This window comes from Alligator sinensis, unplaced genomic scaffold (genome assembly GCF_000455745.1).
Source record: "Alligator sinensis unplaced genomic scaffold, ASM45574v1 scaffold123_2, whole genome shotgun sequence".
In the NCBI taxonomy this organism is placed as follows: Eukaryota; Metazoa; Chordata; order Crocodylia; family Alligatoridae; genus Alligator; species Alligator sinensis.
The window spans coordinates 2,560,327-2,568,506 of NW_005841917.1; positions in this window are offsets into that span (position 1 = coordinate 2,560,327).

The following is an 8,180-nucleotide window of genomic DNA, read 5'->3' on the forward strand; positions in this document are numbered from 1 at the left end:
TTTTCCTTCTCTCTCTCTCTCTTGTGGGGGTGGAGAGATTATTGTCTGAACCTTGTTAGGGAAATCCTACAGGCTATTTTTAGCAGTGGGCTCTGCTGCTGCATTGTGGTATTGTACCAAACACATGTGCTGTGTGACCAGCAGCCACACATCTGAATTATTTGCACATCCTAAATCAATTTAGATGCTTGCAGTAAATGAAAACATATATTTCAATCTCTTTTTAAGCCAAGTAATCCTGTTTAGAAATAAATTATGCACTGCATAGTGTGAATATCTTACTATTTAAACGTCTGGGGTGGATGTCTGTCGTAAAATCATGGTAATGATCCATTGACCTGATCCAAGCTCAGCCAAATACCATGACATTATTCCTTCCCCCAAGTCATTTTATGGCAAATGATAATGAAATATAAAAACATGGGAACATAGAACTAAAAGGGGCCTCCTGGGCCACTCAGTCCAGTTCACAAGCAATTGTTAACCAGAGAAATCTTCAACATTGATCATTCAAACCATCACTCACAACTGTGTTACCTAAAACACCAAGAAGAACCTACAGTATGCTGCAGGTAAAGCAAGGGAGAAAAGGGCACTGGCAGTGCCCTGCCACTGCAGTGATAGGGACATAATTCAGGGGTGCACAACCTCTAGCCCGCTGGCCAAATGCAGCTTGTGGAGCCATCACATGTGGCTTGCAGGGCTTCCCTGAGGCCTGGAGATTTGGCAGCACGGGAGCAACAGCCATTAATACAGACACCCCTCACCTGAGAAATTCTCAAACCCAGATGCCTACACGGCTAGTTGGAGCCAAGTTACACCCCTTACCCTATGGGGCAGGGCCACACCCCTCCCCCCACTTCTGTATTGGAGCTGGGCCACACCCCCTTCCCTCCCCACTAGACTGAGCTGGGGCTTGGCCATGTCCCCTTCTCCCCTGCAGGGCAAGGTTGGGTTGGGCCATGTCCCCTTCTCTCCCCACAGGGTCAAGTTGGACCAGGCCATTCCCCCTTTCCCTGCAGGGCCAGGCCACATCCCCTTCCCTCCCACTGGGGCTGGGTTGGGGTGTGGCCATGCCCCTTCACCCTCCCCCCCCAGGGCACTGGACCATGCCCCCTTCCCTCTCTGGGGAGCTGTGGTAGGGCCTGGCCACACCCCTTCCTTCTCCTTGTTGCTGGGTCAAGCTCCTTTCCCTGCAGGGTTAAGTTGGGGACAGCCTGCCCCCTGCCCTCCTCTGCACAGCCAGATGGTGGCCACCTTCCACACCATACCTTCCTGGGTTCTGGATCAGGAACACTGCCTGGGTTCTGCCAATCTGGCCTGCTGGGAAAAAGGTTGGGGACCACTGACTTAGTTGGTTAATAAATGCTCAAAAGATTATAGGACAAGGACTACTCAGCACTATAGAGGAAGGCAATATCTCCCACCAGTCTGACCTAGGGAAAAAATTATTTTCTGACCCCAAATTTGGTAATTGGTGTGACTCTGGGCAGAAGAATATGTCCCTTCAACTGAACACTCTTGGGTTTTCTGAAGCAGCAGAAGCAGCAGTACATCTCAATAAAAATCTCCTTTCCTGTGTCCAGTGTTCCCATGTCTTAGAGGAAGATTTGAATCCTGTCTTCAGATGCCAGTAGCATTCATGATTCAGATGCCAGTAGCATTCAGGCCTCCTCATTCCAGCAGGGTACAGTTTCAGGTCATGTCCAGGACCACTGAGGGCTCCTCTATCCCCAAAGCCTCACCCTTACCTCCAAGTTGCTCTTCTATCCCCAACGCCTCACCCTTACCTCCAAGTTGCTCCTGGGGCAGGAGCTTAGGAGGGAGATGTTTCTCCCATGCTGGCTGGTCACAAACTGCCTCCCCTCAGCCCAGAGAGCTGGGCATTAAATGGCCACCCTAATCAGGCACCTGCCCTCTCCCTGGCCTAGCCCTTAAATTAACAGGCACCAAAGGTGCTGTCACAGAGGGCAATTAGTAACTTCTCAGGCTATGATAAGCCTTATGCTTGGAGTTTGTTTTTTGCATCACCTCCATCCATCACACCCTGCCCCTTCAACCCCTGTGATCCATGCCAGCTGCTAGGTGGCAGGCCACTGCATGCTGGTCCCTGGGGGAGGGAGGAGGAGGCAGCTCATCCTGCTGTCATGCATTGCCACCTGGCTCTCCTCCCTGCTCCACCTCAAACAATGTGGGGGTTGCCAGGTGGTGGTTGGAGTAGAGGGCTTGGGGTCCCCACCAGGTGGGGGTTGGGCAGCTGTCCTGGGCAGGGGGATCCCCAGGATCTCAAGGAATCTTAAGGATCCAAGGAATCTCAATCTGCCTCTACACAACACCACCTCAACCCCGTTGCCAATCCAGAAACACAATGAATAGTGCAGGCAGATGCTGCATGCCAGACCCACCCCCCAGGATATGCAGCATCCTGATATATAGCTAATGTTAGAAATATCCCACCAATGAAAGGGGAGGTGAAGAGGGTGGTGTTGGGACTGTAGGCCAAAATCTGTCCCCTTCTTTCTTCCCGTGCAGAAGACGTTTGAGATCAGAAATTGAAAAGAATTAATAAATGAAAGAATGAATGCGTAAGAAGAGTACAAGGAATAGAGGAACCGAGTAAATAATAAGAAAGTACTGTTGGCTACAAAGGACCAACTTACGGGATCATAATGATGTGAAGTTACCAATAAAATCATAAGTGCAGACTTTGAGTTATGGGAAGTACTGGTCACCTTAGCGTGCGCGTGCACACACACACACACGTACGCGCACTCACTCATCTAACCCATGTAGTATAGTGTATAGTGGCTGCTGTAGTGATTGTGAGAGCACTGGTGTCAGTATATCTACCTATCCGAGGCCCTGGAGTCTGCTGTTGATGGTCAGCTTCCTTCAAGGTGATGTCTTCTCCAAAAGGGGTGTTATCTTCTTGTCCTTCTGTCTCAGTAGGTCAGGTGCTGGATGATAGGGCGCCACTGAGGGTCCCGCTTCACTGCGTTTTATCCCTTTCTGGCAGACTTGTGTGATCCCCCAGCATCATCTTGGCTACCCATTCCAGAGGTTGCTGTCCCACATGGGTTTTGAGTAGTACCTGACAGCTGCTAGTCACAGGGGTCTCTGCCTGCTGGTACCTGAAGTTTCAGGAGTCTACCCTTGACTTATTGACTTAATGGCTGTATTGTCATGGGTTACAGAAATAGTCCCTAGGGTGAGTGCTCAATTCCAGGAATCAGTTCCTTAGCTTGATTAGTGTAAAATGGCTTGTTAAGTTCCTTTGCCTAGGCTATTGTCACTTAATTACGTACTGATCACCATATGCTTACATTCACTCAAGGGACTGCCCAATATAGCAGATTTTATCACTTTACAATTACAATTTCAACGCAGTTTTTAACACTGGTCCAGGGTGTAACTTCATTCTACAGGGAGTACGTTCCTTAAGGGTTGAAAAGTATAAAAGATAAAATACAAAATGCCATGGTAAAGATGAGACAGATGAAATATAAAAATGCACTGTGAGAAATATATCTATAAATGCAATTTGAGATAGTGAGGATCAAAGGCTACTGGGGACAGTAAGTAAGTTAGGTTAGCACAGGATATATTTATAGTCTTTGCAATGGATATTTTAGTTCTTTTGTTTTCTTTAGTGACACTGAGCTTGATTGATATGTAGATGTCATTTCTAGGTGTCTCCTACAGAAAGCCACTTCAGCTTCCTGGTTTACTCTGAGCCTTGCCACACCCATGCAACGAGTGTGCTAGGTCTCTGCCAATACTGAGAAGGAAAAGAAATGCACAAAATTGGTTGGGGGGAGGGGGGAGGTTGCAGGCATGTCCAGAAGGGAAATGTACAAAGGGGGCTTTTTGCTACAGTAGAATAAAAATAGATATACATAGGTAGCCATAGTATCAATAGTTAGTAGTGTTTAAATAGTGTATATAGTGTATACTAGATAGTGTATAAATGATAAATAGTTTCTAAATAGTGTATAAGTTTAAATAGTGTATATAGTCTATAAGTAAATTGATAGTCTATAACTGATAAATAGTGTGTAAATAGTACAGAAATAGATACAGGGGTTCAGAGAAGGAAAATCCAGACTACTTTTTTTCTATTTTTCTTAACAATTTTGTTTTGTTTAAATAGTGAATTATTTTTATTAGAAAATATCGTGTAAATGCACCACCATTTTAATGTTGAAATAAAACATTGAAATTCATCTGGTTCCTTCCAGATGTGAGAAGGAACAGATTGTCTCTCTTTCATAGGCAGATTGTCATGCCAGTTCATGGGGTTTGCAGGTGGGTGGGCAATGTGATGACCATGCCTTAGCGTGTGGATCCCTTACTTGGGGGCATTTCAGGAATGATGGGATTACTGGTAGACAGCAGCAGGGTGGATTGGTATGGGAGGTGCAAAGCTTGTGTTACCCCCAATCCCAACATGCAGGGATCCTGGCAAGCCAAACTTCTGAGGGGGAAGCACCTTTTGGTAGTTTTGCAAGAAAGACTGGTCCCCCACACCCCACAAAGTGCTGTACCAGAAACCCAACAAGAAAAAGTGACAATACTGAGCCAGGGGAGAGCCAGAGAGAAGGCTTAACATTTGCAGGAGAGCAATTAGCAACTTCCCAGGCTATCATGAGCCTATTCTTGGGTTTTGTTTTTTGCATCACCTCCACTACACCCTCCCCCCCAGCCCCATGAAGAGGCCACTGCATGTGTTCCTAGCTGGGTGGGGATGGTGAGAGAGCTCATCCCACTGTCCTTGCACTGCTGGCTGGGTCCCTTGCTCCCACACCTGCATGCAGGCATGCTGGGCAGCGTGGTGGTTGCCGGGTGGGTGGTGGAGTAGGGGGCTCAGTGTCCCTGCTGGGTGTGAGGGAGGGGCAGCTGTCCTGGGCATGGGATCCCTGGGACCCAAGGAATCTTAATCCACCTCTACACCACTCCACCCTACCCCATCCCCACACCCCAATCTGCCATGTTGCTGCATATTGAACTAACTATAGTTTGGAGAGATGTTAGACCAGATGAAGTATGAGAAAGGACACTTTGTGCTCAGAACATTTCTCCCAACTATACAGTATCACCAAAAGTATCAGCAAAAAAGTACTAAAAAGCACTAAAAAGTATCACCAAAAATCCTTCTCATATATCTCCTGGACTATAATGGCTACAACAGTCCAGCCCTACTTTCACCCAACTTTAACCAAAAGCCGTGCCATTGAAATAAATAATGCTCAGGTGCTTAACCACTTTTGACAATTCTATTAGGTGTCTATTATATATTCAGTGCCTAACCATTTCAGAAAATCTGGCCCATATTGCTTGAAAAAAAGATTGTAGTTCATTTCACCTTGTAATTACCACTGATAAAGTGCACACTGAGTATATATAGCACAGTTTAACTGTATGTGCATGGAGCAGAGATGAATATACTCCTACTCGAATGGACAGTTGTTAGTTCAAAGAGTTTATAAGGTTGGCGATGAAGCAGCAAAACATGTAACCTACAAAATGGAAATTAATGAGAAGGGAATAATAAACTGTCCTGGCAATGCCAGCAGAGTTTTTAAACTACATCAGATTATTACCTCCAGATTTTCCTTTTTTTCTTTAAGAGAAAACAAACCATGAGATGAATGCAAAAAATTAGTGTTAATGCACTAGTAGGTCAAGGATACTAAAGGGAATCTTGTAGTCCATCTTGCAGTGCATAGGTAGCATTTCCCTTGTCCTTCTTATATGTAAACTTTACTGACATTGTATTGTTTTGGAGCCTAAAGTCAATAGCAAGCTCCCAAAGCAAGATCAGATCTAAATATGGCAGAATTAATATTTCTGGAACAACATAATTGATTTTCCAACCTTAGCTTTGAATTGTCCGTTGTGTACAAAATATACCTATTCAGGAAGATGCTTAATGTGTGCTTCACTTCAATACCGTGTTTTAATGCACTGCTGAATAGGGATGGTTATCAGTTACTTCTGGACTTTAATTTTGGTGGGGTGTTTTTTGCTGGCTGTCTCTTCCGTAGCAGGCTAGTAAGTTTTCCCAGAACTCTGCTGGCTTCTTCAGTGATGTTTGTGCATAAGAAAGAGGCTTTGAGTATTGAGTACTGTCATTTGGAGAAGTTTTTAATTCCAGTCCCACCCAAGTGTAAGGGAAAAAAAAATCCAATATTTTTCCAAACGAAGAAGTTCCAAAATGGTCGTGATTATTTTTGCTGCAGTCATTTCTGGGGGAAATGCAGATAGAGCAAAAAGCAAAGTAAAAATAAAATGATTTATCAGTGTCTTAGCCTTGGCTTTAATTCATGTCTTGAAAATGAAAGTTAGCAATGAGTCCAGTAACCAATGTTGCCTAGAATCTTTTTGCTTCTGTGATGCCACAAAAATTGACATAACATTGACAATTATTCAGTTGTAAAATGATTAGCCTCGGATATGTGAGCATAGCAGATTGAACGGGAGACTTGCACCTGAATCTCACAGAAGATTTTGATTTTAAATTTCATACTGTGTATAACTTTTTCCTTGGGTGAAATCAAAGTTTTGGGTCCCACTTCTGCAACTTTAAAATTTACTCACAACATCTTAAAAACTGAAATTAATACAATTCTTTTTTTAAACCCTAAATGTGAAATTCTGTATCCCTTTATCCATCTAAATGACAATTTTCTAGCTGTGTATCTGGGTGTTTGCCCTGCATCTGCACTGTGAATGTCCAAGCATAACTGTGCTCTCTAGGCTATGCACTGGCCAGGCATGTATGTGCATCCCTTGAGTCCCAGATTTTAAAACTCACAAAGTTAAGGGATGTTGAGATCCCAGATTTTCATTTTGGTTCGTGTGAGTGTAGAACAAAATCTGGTTGTGCTGTGAGAATTATGTATGGGTCTTTATAATCAGTATTCCAGTTTCACTGATAGTTTCTTGTTGTATTGTCTTTGTACTGAAGGTGTTGTGTATGACAGTCTAATGCTGAAGCACCAGTGCATGTGTGGCAACTATGCCAGTCACCCTGAGCATGCTGGAAGAATACAAAGCATCTGGTCAAGGTTGCAAGAAACTGGGCTGCTAAACAAGTGTGAGGTAATAAATAAAGATGAGATTGCTTCACTAATTTAAATAAACTGCAAATGAATATATCCTCAGTCCACATTTCTTGTATAACAATAAAACTTTGCCTTTGCAATGATGTTACCCTTGTTAGCATTATTACAGGGAATACATATTATGAATGCACATTTTTCACTCATGAAACAGGGGCTTTGAACAATTAAATTAATCTAACTGGAATTAGAACATGAAATCCAGGTATCAGTTGACACCTGCAAGAGACAGATGGATAGAATTACAATCCTCCTAATATATTACTTTTTGTTTCTTCAAACAGAAAGCAATTTTGATTGTGCAACAGTTTAAAAACATTGCTTTATTTTAATATTTTCCACCATATCTCTAATTGCATCTTTCACTGTGTCATGTTGCAGCATATAAAGCACATAAGAAAAATATAAAGTTTGTTCTCAGCCAAGGGTAAGATGGATATTGAGTAAAAAAATCAAGACGTGAATTTCACTTATCCAGACAATATATGGGTTTTATTTGTTTCTATTCTTATTTCCTTTTCCAAAATGAGTATTAAACCATAATCCATTAATCAAATGTGGAATCTAAGATTTTTGTCTAATTTAGATGCTGGAAAACAGCATCTAAATTAGACAACCTTCACCATTTAAGGGTTTTGAATACATTCGACACCAGTGAAAGTTTATGGGAGTTTTTGGTGCTGATTGTTTCTATTAGAACAGGCCCTAGTAGAGATCAGTGCAGACTGTTTACTTAAATAAAGCCAACATATGTAAGTTCGGCAGGATCGAACCTTTTTCTGTGCTCACGTGCTGCATTTTTTGCATAACTCTGTGTTATTTTGTAATATTTTTTGAAAACCCAAATGAACTGACACTATAGGTCAATTCTTGAGGAAACACTAACTATTCACAACAATTTTCTGGTATGTAGGGAGCCAAACACATACTATGAGGTAATATCAGCACTGTAAATGGATTTGTTGTATACACTAATCTAACTAGATGGCAGCACCCTAACAGGCTATGTTTTCTTTAGCTTGCATTTTTTAAAAATGTTTTAATAGATTTTCATTCAGC